Source organism: Neolamprologus multifasciatus, chromosome 22 (genome assembly GCF_963576455.1).
Source record: "Neolamprologus multifasciatus chromosome 22, fNeoMul1.2, whole genome shotgun sequence".
Classification (NCBI taxonomy): domain Eukaryota; kingdom Metazoa; phylum Chordata; class Actinopteri; order Cichliformes; family Cichlidae; genus Neolamprologus; species Neolamprologus multifasciatus.
Window position 1 is genome coordinate 1,785,192 of NC_140459.1, and position 15,062 is coordinate 1,800,253.

Sequence of the window (15,062 nt, forward strand, 5' to 3'; positions counted from 1 at the left end):
AGTTCCTATGAAAAAGTAATTAATTATAGTAATAGTTACTACTTCAAAAAAGTAACTGAGTTAGTAACTGAGTTACTAGATTCTAAAAGTAATTAATTACTTGAAAAGTAACTTTTGTGTTACTTTAAAAAAATGTTTAACCCTCTGGGGTCCAACTACTTTTGATGTTTCCTCCACATTTCACCTTTAAAAACTATTTACTTGCCTTGTTTGGTCTCATCGTTTTCAGCACAACCTCACGTGTCTGAATTTACAGTCATGTTTTCATTTTGACAAACTGTGTTAACACAATTGATCAAAATCAGACAAAAAAACTGTAACAACCACAAACATGTTTAATGATCATATTTCATAACTTTAAATGCAAATATAAACTGTCAATTTTAAAATCATATGCACAAGTTATGCAAACAACAAAGTTATTTGCATCCATTTAATTTTACCTTGATTTTTTAAATAACCATTTCAAACTATTTACAGAACAATCAGCTGTTCTTCAATAAGATGCTACAAATTATTTGTGCCACTGCAAATATTTCTGTCCACTATAAAGGAAACATCACAGCCTGATACCTGCAGGTCTGACAGCAGCAGGTGTATCACTCCTGTTTCTACCTGGAGACAGCAGTCGCCTCATTGTTCTGACACACAACACAAAACTATCCACAACACTACACACTAACTACACAAGACAACACACTAACTACACACTCCAAACACGCTGAACGTCACAAATCTCTCTCTCTCTCTCTCTCTCTCTCTCTCTCTCTGTCACTCCTAAAACTTCCCCCTCTTCCTAAACAACCAAATGTCATGTTGCCATATCATTTTTTAATTGGTCGACATGGTGCATTTTTCCACAAACACAAAATGGGTGTTTTTGTTTTGTTTTTTTATTTTTTGCTCATAAGCAGAGAGGTCTCGCTGTGCTGTCCTTAGACAGCAAACGTGACGAAAATATTGAGGAAAAAACGCTGCGTATATCTTGTTTATCATGACTCTGGTTTTACTGGCCTATCAACACAGTTTACAAACTGGTATATGTCACCTTGTTGCTTTGTCATCTTTAAAAAAAAAAAAAAAACCTCATGATGTGATATTATAGTATAAAGTATATCAGAAATCTGTTCACTATTTGTATTACAAATTATATCAGTAAGGAAGCTGACTAAATATTAACTGATAATTTATGGCAAAGGGGTGGGATTAAATAAGTGTTTACTTCTTCCCTTTCAACATGTAAATTAATCAGAACTTTTTTTTTGTATGTAATTTGTACAGTATTTTTTTTCTTTCTTGTTTTCTTTTCTAAATGTACTTGTATATTGTTCACATGTTGAAATAAATTACCAATTACCAATTGCCGTCCCGTACAAACGGAATCGTCCCACATTCAGAGAAAATATTACGCGGTAAATGACGTCAGTGTGCACACTGTGTCTGAGGAGGATGTGTGGAAGTGCTTCAGGAAGGTGAACGCACGCAAAGCTACTGGTCCGGACGGGATTCCCGGCTGCGTCCTGAAGTCACGCGCGGCTCAGCTGGCTGGAGTGTTTACACACATCTTCAACCTCTCCCTCTCTCTGTCTGTAGTCCCAGCCTGCTTCAAAATGGCCACCGTCGTCCCTGTACCCAAATCCTCCACCATCTCCTCATTGAACTTCTGGTGACCTGTAGCCTTGACCCCCATTGTGAGCAAATGCTTTGAGAAGCTGGTCAGGGACTTCGTTTGCTCTGCACTACCCGACTCACTGGACCCTCTACTATTTGCATACCGCCACAACAGGTCCACCGATGACGCCATAGCCCTGACACTACATACTGCCCTCTCACACCTGGAGAAGAGAGACACGTATGTGAGAATGCTGTTTGTAGACTACAGCTCAGCATTCAATACCATCGTTCCCTCGAAGCTGGACAGGAAACTGCAGGATCTAGGACTGAGCAGCTCCCTCTGCAGCTGGATCCTTAACTTCCTGTCTGACAGACTCCAAGTGGTCAGACTGGGCAGCATCACCTCATCCCCCATCACACTGAACACTGGTGCTCCACAGGCAGTGATGGGAAGGTTACTTTTAAAATGTATTCCATTACAGATTACAGATTACATGTCCCAAAATGTATTCTGTAACGTATTCCGTTACGTTACTCAATGAGAGTAACGTATTCTGAATACTTTGGATTACTTAATATATTATCATGCTGTTTACAACTACATGAATGTACTATTGCTGTGATTTATTACTGTTACTGAAGGTCCGCGGCTCCGAACCGTAGTAAAGGGACCTCTGGCTAATACGGTGGGTTCTGTGTCGGCTCGTAGCTGAAAACTAGCTTTACTTTGTTGTCTGGGTCAACTTTGCTAGCAGAGACAGAGAGAGGCGTTGAAAGGCTGCTCCAACAGAACTTATTGTTTCAGAGGAAAACACGAACACGGTGTACAGTCGAGTCTTAATACCTTACTTACAACTGGGCTCGTCAGGCTCTCTTCTTGGCTGCAGTGGTTATTATTATATTTACATGCTTCCAGCTCCCGTTTCTGCTCGATGACAGCTCGTATTTTTCCTTTTTCTCCCTCCCTCGCTCACAGACACATAACGTGTATGGCAGTCCATTCTCCCTGCAGCACGGACTACACTGCCCATGATGCTACATTCTGCATTCTGCCTGTTAGCTTAGCATAACAACAACAACAGGCGCTCTCTCACCGAGGAAACACGCAGAGAGAGAGCGTCACCCTGTAACCATGGCAACCGTAACGCTGCCTGGAACAACAGAACGTAGCTGTCAAACAAAACCCAAACAGTCCTGACCCGCCACAATATGAAACAGGGAAGTACCGCCGTGTAATCCATTTATTTCAACAAAGTAAAAGTATTCTAAAAACCACCTTTTTAAACGGTAACTGTAACAGAATACAGTTACTCATATTTTGTATTTAAATACGTAACGGCGGTACATGTATTCCATTACTCCCCAACACTGTCCACAGGGGTGTGTACTGAGCCCTCTCCTGTACTCACTCTACACCTACGACTGCACGGCCACTAACAGCTCCAACATCATTGTGAAGTTTGCGGATGACACTACAGTGGTGGGTCTTATCACCAACGGTGATGAGACGGCCTACAGGGAGGAGGTCAGCGCCCTTACCCACTGGTGTCAAGACAACCATCTCACCCTCAACGTCGCAAAGACAAAGGAGTTGTAGTGGACTTCCGGAGGTGCAGAGAAGTACACCCCCCCCATCACCATCAACGGAGCTGCTGTGGAGAGAGTGAGCAGCTTCTGCTTCCTTGGTGTACATCTGGCTGAGGATCTTACGTGGTCAGTACACATAAACAAAACAGTGAAGAAGGCGCAGCAGCACCTCTTCTTTCTCAGGAGACTGAAAAGATTCGGCATGAGCCCCCGCATCCTCAGGACCTTCTATCGCTGTGCCATTGAGAGCATCCTCAATGGATGCATCACCACCTGGTACGGCAACAGCACCGCTTACAACAGCAAAGCTCTCCAGAGAGTAGTGCAGTGCTCTGAACGGATAATTGGAGGTGAGCTTCCTTCCCTCCAGGACATCTACAGGAAGCGGTGCCTGAGAAAGGCGGATCATCAAGGACTCCAGTCACCCCAGCCATAAACTGTTCAGACTACTTCCATCAGGAAGGAGGTTCTGCAGCATCCGGTCCTGAACCAGCAGACTGAGAGACAGCTTTTTCCACCAGGCCATCAGACTGCTGAACACTTCATAGACACCTCACCTTCACTACTGGAACTTCAACATTATGCACTCCACACTGTATATAAATGCCACTTGGTTTGCACATGTCCAACTACCAACGTCTGTATATTTTATATATTAAATTTTATTGTTTACTCTATTTAATTTGTAAAATATGTATACACACACACACACACACACACATATACACACACGTAGAAAAACATATTTAGTATACACATTCAGTAATATGCATACACTCTTATATTGTACATATATTTATTCATATAATTCTCAGATTTAGCCATTCTTATATTTTGCTTGTTCTTATGGTATTGTATTTTTGCACACCTCTGTTGCTTGTGAAGCTTGCACACAAGAATTTCACTCACATGTAGTGTACCAGTGTAACTGCACATGTGATGTGACTATAAAAGTCATTTGATTTGATTTGATTTGAAAAGGAACACAGTTTTTCCCGGACTTCAGCTAGAATGAAAAAAGAAACAAATGTAACCCTGGTAAGATTTACAGCAATCAGAAGTACAGGGTTCTTTGAATGCATCGTAGTTCTCGTCTGATATTTTAATTTCCGGGCTTGCCCTGAAGGCATCACCTGCAGCTCGTTGCGCAGTGTGTGGTGTAGAAGAATAAAGACGGCAAGGAAAAACTCCATGCTGCCGCGGAGCACGGTTTTTCCCAGTTGAAAGAGAGAAAAGAGGTTCAATTAATATTTGTGAGAGAGCTGTCGTTAGCGGTGAACCACAGACGGGTACCTACCTCGAAGGAGTTGGAGTGTTTCTTCGAACTTTTTGAACTATTCTGGTGAGTTAGCCTAGCTCACTTAGCACCGCTGTTGCAGTTTAATGCACTGAAAAAAACAACTAACCAGTCAGAATAGTAGTAAATGTATTTAATTATGTTTAAGATGTGTTTTCATAGTATTGCAATGTTGTGACACTTTTGTTTATTATGAGTGCTTAGTGTTTTTTCCTTTCTTGGGCCTGTTAGTTCAGCCGCGGCCAGCTAAGTGGTTATGCGCAGTTCACGCGCAACAGCTGTGCTGTAGCTGTAACTGCAGGTGATGCACAGTAATGCCAGTGTATTTACTTTTAATGTGTCACAAGATGCAAATTTATTTTAATATTTAAAAAGAACCAAGGACATTAGGAACAAGGACATTTAAGGAATGTGGACGTCTAACATTCTGCGTATTTGTGTGCAGACTGTTTTTTTTGAGGGACATTTCTGTGGAATCAGAACGATGCCACCTTGAAACGAAACCAAAAAAAATATTGAAACCGAAAAAAAATATTGTAACTGAAATAAATGTACTGAAAAATCTTGTATTGAAACCGAAAAAAAATTTGAAACCCGGGGATTCCGGCCTGCGTGTATTTGCATACATTATAGAGGCCACTAGTGCTGACCAAGCTGCCATCTTTCTCTCTTCCCGTCTTTCAATGGCTGCTTCAATTTCAGCTGGACCCTCCAAACTGCAAGTAAGTAATCATTTTTGTCATCTTTCCTTGCTGTCCCACTGGACTGGACATTAGTTTAGTTTTTTTTTAGCTACATCTGGTGAAGTTGTGGTAAAATGCTGGTATTAGCCTATTCGTCGTAGCAAGCTAGCCCGAAGCTAATATTAGCTAAATTTAGGGACACCCGTGTCTCTTTAGGAGTTGGAGGCCGGTGTTTTAGGAACGGCACAAGATCTCATCAACAGGCAGTGTTGGGCAGTAACGTAATACATGCACCGGCGTTACATATTTAAAATACAAAATATGAGTAAATGTATCCGTTACAGTTACCGTTCAATAGGTGATATTGAGAATACAGTTAGTTTGTTGAAATAAATGGATTACATGGCGGTATTTTCCTGTTTCATATGTTAGGCTATGGTCTCTCTATTTTTGGTAATTCCACGCCGGTGGAAACCCAAACAAAACACGCAATAAGAGCCTCTAAAAATGATTATACAAAAATGATTTAATATGAAGGCAATAGCAGAGTGTTACAGGCATCGCCCTAAACAATGTAGCATCATGGGCAGTGTAGTCCGTGCTGCAGGGAGAATGGACTGCCATACCCGTTATGTGTCTGTGAGCGAGGGAGGGAGAAAAAGGAAAAGTACGAGCTGTCATCGAGCAGAAACGGGAGCTGGAAGCATGTAAATATAATAATAACCACTGCAGCCAAGAAGAGTGCCTGACAAGCCCAGCTGTAAGTAAGCTATTAAGACTCGACTGTACACCGTGTTCGTGTTTTCCTCCGAAACAATAAGTTCTGTTGGAGCAGCCTTTCAACGCCTCTCTCTGTCTCTCGCTAGCAAAGTTGACCCAGACAACAAAGTAAAGCTAGTTTTCAGCTACAAGTCCGACACGAAGTCGACGTATTAGCCAGAGGTCCCTTTACTACGGTTCGGAGCCGCTGACCTGTTTTATATACGCGCGGAATAGTTTTCTACACGAGATCGCTACAAAAAGTGCAGCCTTACCTAATGTCCACCTACTGTTACTCATTTATATTATGATTTTAACATCTAGTTGGTGTTGGTATGGCGAGTAGCCTTCAGTAATAGTAATAAATCACACAGCAATAGTACATTCATGTAGTTGTAAAGTATTCAGAATACATTACTTCTATAATCTTTGGTGGAATACATTTTAAAATTAACCTTCCCAACACTGTCAACAGGTTAGCACCTCATACCACAGTGCAGCAAAGCAGTCTCATGAGCGCTGGGAAGGACAAGCCCAGAGCCCAAAACAAAAAGTGCAGGAGATGACAAGGTTAGTAATTGTGTGGTGAAAATTATACTTTTAGTTATCTTGATTGGAAAAGAAAAGTAAATACAAAATCTGCTTCTCACATATAGGGCATTTCCAAGATTTTTTTTTCAAAACTTCTTCAATTTCTTTCATTACAGCTGTCCTGTGCCAGATGTTCTGTTGACCCACAGTGAGAGGCATCATTTCAGAAACACCAGGAAGAATGAAACTCATCGCCGGGATCAAGCAGGGCTCGTGATCTTCACCAGCAGCTCCCTCACAAGAAGGATAAACCCAGCATTTCATGAACACTGATGGAGACCTTTGCTTTGTGTAATGTTAGAAGTACTCAGATAATCCTCAGAGGCTCTGGACTTTTACATAATAGAATAGATTAGAATAGAATAGAATTGAATTCAACTTTATTGTCATTGCACATGCACGGGTACAGGGCAACGAAATGCAGTTTGCATCCATCCAGAAGTGCTTTAGCCCTGATATAGATATATTACAATATATATTAGCAATAATATAAATATTAGGGGTGCAACGATACTCGTATCGATATCGAACCGTTCGATACAGTGCTTTCGGTTCGGTACGCATATGTATCGAACAATACAACATTTTTAATTTATTTTATCAACTTTCCTTCTGACGATGCTGTCTGTGTTGAGCGCTCAGTGGATCTGCGCTCGACAGTGCAGCCTAGGCGGAGTAGTCGAACACAGATTCACTGAGCGCAGGGCAAGCTAGCGAGACAGAAGCTAAGCTAGTTGCAACATGGCAAATTGAACCTCCCCCACCCTCATTCAGATCTGGCGTTTGGAACTATTTTGGTTTTCATGTGACGTATGACCCTGAAGGTAAGCGCGTCATGGACAAAAGTAAAACAGTATGTTGGATGTGCCAGCAATGTTCAATTGGTGGGAAATAGTGCGTTAGCGCAGTTAGCTCGTTAATGTGTTGAGGTCTTCCAGCCCCACGCACGGGGCGATCCGCGGTAGCTCGTTAACGGAGATTTGCCGTGTTGTGACGTTAACGTCATTTCAGATTAACGCTGACAGCACTAGTGGGAACACAACGAATATGACTGCACATTTACTCCGACATCATCCTAGTGCAAAGACAAGTGGAAGCAGACAAAAACAACAAGCACGCATGCTACAAACTTTACCCGAGTCATTTAGACAGCCGTTAGCACATGATTCTCCTTATGGGGACCTGATATGTTTAATATGCTGCTGAGAATATAGCCCAGAAGAAGCATATAGTAGAGCTTTTATTTTGGAAAGAGACATTTCTCCATAATAAACTCTCTTTTCCAAAGATGAGTGATTCCTCAATCAGATACAGGGCTCTCAAAATCTCTAGCCCGATGTCCTGGGGCTTTTTTCCAGTCGGGCTACCAAAATCTATCTCTGCCCTGCCCGTCGGCCTATCGTAGGAAGGAAAAATATATGTCAATGCTTTTGCATTCTTTCGGAAATGTAGCTGGGTAATTATGTCATTGGCCTCGGCCACTGTCAATATGTGACATACTGAAATCGCGTTTGAATTTGCGCTTGTTTTTTGCTTTCACTTTGCAATCGCGTGAACTGTGTATAGAGAGCGACAGCACTGATTGGTGAGTGACGATAATTTGCGCACCAATTCCTCTGACATCATCTTATCGATCGTTAGCTTACTATGCAAACATGACAAGTGAAATCTCCCGCAGCTTAAACATGTGAGAGGTTGATCGCGCAGAGAATCGCTGAGCGTTAAAGTGAGTGTGTGTGTAAAAGCAGCAGGATATATATTTTAGTTCTGCTGAGCCAAATAAGACAGGTCAGGGTGAAGAAGTGACAGCCAAAGAAAAGCTTACCACAAAACGGAAAGGTTATGACAAATCAGACTATAAGGCAAAAAGAAAGTGTAGCTTTATGGTTTCATGGACAAAAGAATTTCTGTGGCTGCAATATGACGAGCTAAATAACCAGGGCTGCACATAAGTGGTCCGCAGGTGCGCATTCGCTGTCAAAATAAAAACCCGCACAAGATAAGAAGTTGCAACGGGTGTTTGCGTACATAAGATTTTCAGGAGGAGGACAGACATTTGTTTAGAACTCTTAAAGATGTCGAAGAAGCTCCTTTAAGCAATTACTGTGGTGTTCCTCCACCTCCAAAGAAATGTCAGGAGTCTGAACCACAAAAGAAGCGCGTATTCTCGGAAAAGTGGTTGCAGGAGGTGAGCTGGCTTCAAACAAATGATGAACGCACAGAGATGTGGTGCAGAATGTGCCGTGAAAATTTAATAAATGACAAATTAATAAAAAGGCATGAACTTTTTTTTGTATCGAAAAAATATCGAACCGTGACACCAAAGTATCGAACCGAACCGAACCGTGAATTTTGTGTATCGTTGCACCCCTAATAAATATGTAAGTATATTACAGAAATGGGTCTATTATGGTATGTTATAATGTACACGGTATGAAGTATGTTATGAATATGCTATAACTATAAGTATGTACAGGCTGTAGTGAGTACAAGCTATGTACAGGCTATGAACAGGATATAAATATGAAATAAAAAACTATACAGAAATCTGAGATATACAGTTATACAGAAATGTGAACTATGCAAGTTATAAACAGTTGTAGGATTAAAAATTATCGTATGTACAGAATGATTATTTACACAGAGCTATACAGTAGTGCAGTTAAGTAATAGCTATAGCTATAAGCTATAGTAATAGCTTTAAGTCCTGTAGAAAGTTAAATATATGTTGTGCTCTCTGGTTACTCTGGTATGAATGACTCTGAATTACTTTATGATAAATAACACACTATTGTCAAAAAACAGTGAAAGAATTCCAGATCACACGTTTTAGTTCAAATACAAGTAACAACCTTTGACTTTAATCAGGTTTTATTTAATTGTGTCAGAGAAAACATCATGTGCTCTTCATGTAGCTGAGTACATTCAGTGTTTAAAACAGAAGCTGTGCAGGTCTGAGATCAGCAGTTTTCTGAAACACCAAACTGAGGTCCTGTTAATGCTGATGTATAGTGACACAGTTACAGGGGTGATTAATCCTTTTGACTTTTTGTCTTTAAATTTATCGATAAAACAGCTGCAGCTTTCACTGACAGCACATTCAGTTAATTTTGGAGTTACTAGAAAGATTGAAGATATAAGATGATCTGTCTGCTGTCACTGGGTGGTGCTGAGGTCTGAATCTGAGGGCAGCTCCTGTAATCACAAACAGAAATATAAAGTTTATCTGAAATCTGAAATAGAGCTGATCCTTCTCTGTCCTCACACACTCGGGATCTGAAGTTGTTCAGTCCTACAGTTCTGCCGACAGCTGTTTATTGTTTATTTGTTTTAAAGGCCTTATATACTAACACATTTTCTAATATCATGTTTACCTTTGAGTTGTTGATGCTTTATAAATGGACATCTGCAAAGATGAGATGATGGAGCAGGTTTCAGTCGAGGTTCAGTCTGCTGCTGCATCCTGGTCACAACATACAGAGGTGTTATCAGCTCAGTATTGAACAAGAAATATTAATGTTTCAAATTATTTGTCCTAAAGGATGCAAGCTGTACAGAGTACTGCACATGTGACTTTGTGAACATAATTCATTAAAAATATTTTAACCTGAATATTTGTAACAAACTCAGTAAAAAAAATGCTAAAAAAAATAATCAGAGGAAAAATGTAACATTTTAACTTAAGCTGACAAGCAGAAGTAGTTGGTTTCAGTACATAAGTATTGGGCTTTGCTATTTAATCCGTAAGAGAGTGATATTATACCCCTTATGTCAAACTGAGTGATTTATGACCCCTATAATGATTTATGGCCCTATGAAGTAATAAAGTAATAAATGAAGTAACAAAAATATGATATTCATAAAAATATTATATTCATAAAAATATGCTAGTTCATAGCTCATTGCTTTTTCCCCCTAAAAAGAACTAATTGATTATTTAAGTTTCTTATATATCAAATAGCATTCTTTTATTTTTTAATCCATTAAAAAAAAAAAGGGTTTTATTTTTTTTTATGCTTAAAAAACGCCATCTGGTGGTGGCTCAGCGCGTGCCCGAGGCTGTGTGTCTGTGTCTCCGGACTTTGTGTGTCTCGGGCTCCGTGCTTATGTGTGAAAACGTGTTAATAATACATAGTAAAATAGTGAAACTGTTTAGTTAAACAGGGATTTAGCAGGTGAGCTAAATCATGTGTAACATGTGAATTTCCCCAGTATGGCATTAATAAAGTCTGTGTCTATGCCAAACCTGAAGTTTAAACTCCTTTTTTAAATTTACCAACATTTCTGATTTGCAGCTAAGACTGTGACATGTTTTCACCATTTGCAAGCCAGAATAGTGATCACTCTTGAAGCCTGGTTGCTGCACAGTACTAGGACTACTAGCACTAGTTCTAGTACTACTGCTACTGCACAAAGCATATTGTTCAGGAATTTCACAAATTTGTTTAAGTCTAATGTGTTGGCTTACAGGTAAACTTGTTTTGGAGGTGGATAGGATAAAAACTTCCAGCATCACATAATGTTTTCCGATCAGTAGGTTTGGAGTAAAAAGAACTGGACATATATTTGTCTTTTTTGGGCTACTTTTATGTCAAGAAAGTTAACTTTTTTAGAACTGTGATCAAGGATAACACATAAACCCTTGAACATGTGAATGTAAAAATTGTATAAACTCCAGAAAAGTGGCAACTGATGTGGCAAAAGTGCAGGCAATTTTTTTTACTTAAGTAGAGGTACAGCTGTTAGTGTCAAAAACACTTGAGTAAAAAGTTTGATAAAGTATCGGGTCAGAAATGTGCTCAAAGTGAGAAAGTCAAAGTAGTAACCTAACTGAACCGTGTGCTATAATAAAAAAAAATTAAATAATATTAGTAGATAGGACTACAAACTTAGTGTGGTCATAAAAGGCACAAAGGCCTCAGAGGCACATTTGGCAGCAAGGGTTAGAGCTCAGACACCTGGAGCCTGGAGGTTGGGAGGCTAACAACACTGACTGATAAAAAAAAAGTCTAACATCTAGGTGTTACATGGTGCTGCAGGTGATAAAGAGCCATAAAACTACTTCCATTTGTTTAGAGGTGATTGCCAGTTTGGTTGGGTTTTTTAGAGTCACAGAGATCCTGTTCTGCATTACTTTAAAAAAAAAAGATTTTCAGAGCTGTTGATATATGAATCACTGCTCATAGAAACATGGATCAACCCTGTTTTGATAGTGTGAGTGTTACATTGTGACAGTTTCCATAAAAGCCTGCAAATTCTCTGAACAGGTAGCCAACAGAATAGCCTTAAACTAGTTTTGGAGTAAAGAGAACTGGACATATAGTTGCATTTTTGGGTTACTTTGATGTCAAGAAAAGTTAATTTGTTTAGAACTAAAACGTTGAAAGTGTCAATATAAAAACTGCACAAACTCCAGAAAAGTGGCAACTGAGGTGGCAAAAGTGCAGGCAATTTTTACTGAAGTAGAAGTACAGCTGCTAGTGTCAAAAACACTCGAGTAAAGGTTTGATAAAGTATTAGAGCTCAGACACCTGGAGCCTGGGGTTGGGGCTAACAACACTGACTGGTAAAAGAATCTAACATCCAAGTGTTACATGGTGTTGCAGGTGATAAAAATCCATAAACCATTGTTTAGAGGTTGTTGTGGAAGTTTTCCATTTAATAAAGCCTGCAGACAAGCGATGAGCGGTAGCTAACATTCTTTAATCAAGACAACTTTGTTACCAGACCCCCACCACCTGTCTAACTGTTTGAATGGAGCATGAGGCAGACATGCTAAAACAGTGACCTAAAAGCATTACCAATAAACAAAGTGATCAATACATAAATGAAAGAAATTCCTCTACAGGGTGATTGCCAGTTTTGTTGGGATTTTTAGAGACACAGAGAGTAACAGAGAGCCTGTCCTGCATTACTTTAAAAAAAAAAAGAAGATATTTTCAGAGCTGTTGATATATGAAGCTCTGAGCATTGAGTTTTGCATTGTGAGAGTTTCAGTAAAAAGCCTGCAAATTATTGCATTTATACTGGAGAGCAAAGAAAACTTAAATTCTACGTGTACTATGGAAAATCAGTTTTATAAAAGCTAGATAAACAGAGCTGAAGAAGACTGTGTTTGTAAAACTAGCGGAAACGTGTGAGAATTATAAGTTATAAGACTGTTTCTGCTATCGATACAATTTGTGTTGTTAATCCTGAATGATTCATGCTGACAACATCATAAGAAGAAGGTCATTTTACTCACACACACACACACAAACACACATTTGGAAAATCACATAGTTTGACCATAAAAATTCCCAGAATAATTAGTATTTGAGATTGCTGAAGCAACATCACTAAAGAAAAATATCCTTGCATGTCACTTTCATTTGAAAATCTAAAAGTTTTTTATGTAAAACATAAAAACAACAAAAACTTTAGATGTTAGAGATGTCCTGATGAATTTTGTGAATATCTAGATCATTGGTGTTTGGATTTGAGGGTCAACAGGGCGAAACACTGAGGCTGGGTATTAGAAATACAACATGGTAACATGAGACATGTTAACTCTGAGAACTCTAACATTTAGTTTAACGTGTGAGAGGTAAATGCATAACAGAAGCTAAACAGGAGTTGCTTGTCTCTAGATTAGTTGAAATAAATTGAAAATAAACTGATTTGAACAGGTTTGATGCATTATACAAAAAAGAAAAAGGCTCATGACATAGTTCACACAATCTAAGCAAGAGTAACTTGGAATCTCAAATGTTAAAGTACACTTACTGATTGTACTTTTACTACATGAGCTAATGCAGATGCTCTAAAAGCACGCTGACTGAAAAAGAAGCACACATTTGGAGAAACTGCTGTAACTTCTCATACTGTGAAGTTTTCTGACAAAGGTGAATTGAAAACTTATGCTTTACAGCTTACTAAGGGGTCCTGTGATGGGCCATGTGCAATTACACAAAAGAACAAGTTAAATTTCACCATAACACTGACTGGAGAAAAGCCAGTTTGGTAATCTAATTGAGATTACAACTGTAATCAGTAAAATCAATGCTGTGATAGTTAGTTTAAGATCAAAACCTGATTTAAAACACAGTCTAACATCAACATTCTTGCCCCTGAAAATAGGTCAGGATGGCCGAAAAATGTACTTTAAAATGAGATTTTCTTTTTGTTTCATTGGAACAGTAAAGTACCATAACAAAGAAATGAGTACACCTTTGTAGATATCACTGAAAAGGGTGTTTTTCATGTGTTACATAAAGGGCTGCTAGTTTCCTAGTGGCATTTTCTCATTTGAACCATGGTGACTTAAAAGTTTAGCAGCGAGACACTTGTTTCCTTTGTTCCATCAAACATTTCTTTCAGACATCTGTGTTTATCAGAGCGATATGTGACTAATTTTTTATTGAATCAGCAGAAAGTACACAAATACAAGATTAAATATTTTATTTATTTATCAAAGACACATAATTACACATTGATACAATGAACAAGGTGTCTATGAAAATTACACATGGTGTAAGAAAAACATTATAACATACAAATAAGTGTTTTAAGATAATCTGACATACTTTAAAAGCATAAGAATAAAAGTTTTTAAAAAAAAAAATCATGTTCTTTGATGATCACATTATCACATTCTTTAAAGCATAACGTAGGGAGCAGAGTGTTCACAAAAACAGTTTTATGATTACTTTTTCCACAGCACTTGTATGCCTCTTGCAAAACTATGTACTTTTCACCATAAGACACAATAACTCACGATTATCTAAGACCAGCCATGAAATGTCCGTCGCTTCATTACAATCATTTGTCCCCGCTGCTGCCCTCAGATCCAGATGCAGTCTTCTGTACTGGGGGGTAAAATGGCTCTTTTAGTGGTTCATAAAAAATATCTCAAAAAGCGATGTTAGTGCGGGGACCAGAAACACTGGGTTGCAGAGCAGTTGGTAAGGACTTGTATATTTCTGGAGAGTCTGCAAAAGCTGTCTTGCTCGTGCTCCTGATTGGATATGTGGAGCCCGGCTCTGATATCTCACTGGTGGCAGCTAAAGGTAGGCACGCCTTGCAGGCGGAGTTGGTCTCGGGCGCAATCTTTCAAACGAGCCTCACGGCATTTCAGGTAACCTCAGGCCGGAAACAACATCCGGTCACTCGCGGTCAAAATCCACGCAGAGCTGGTGTTTCGCAGCGATCAGGTTAACACATCTGGCTTAAATCAGAGTCTAAAAATATAAAGAAAAACAAAAAGAGTTTTAAAACACGCAAACTAGCAAAATATCAAAGGAGCATAACATAACAATAACAAGATGATATGAGATACCTGATGAGGCCATGATAGGTGATGTAGACATGTAATGTATAAACTTTTACGGGAGTTAAAGTCGAGCTTATATATATTTTAAAGTGTATTGTACGTGGGATAGGCTCCAGCGCACCGCGCGAGCCTGAAAAAAAGGATAAGCGGAAGCGAATGGATGGACGGATGGTGTATTGTATGTGTTACAAACCATTGTGATATTTTTTAAATGAAAGGA

The 15,062-nt window shown here is 39.2% G+C and overlaps 1 protein-coding gene across 1 annotated transcript in view; it reads right to left on the reverse strand.

The window, feature by feature from the left end:
- Nucleotides 1-15,062, reverse strand: part of LOC146492535 (uncharacterized) — a 66,000-nt gene that overhangs the window by 41,172 nt on the left and 9,766 nt on the right. The window lies entirely within an intron of this gene.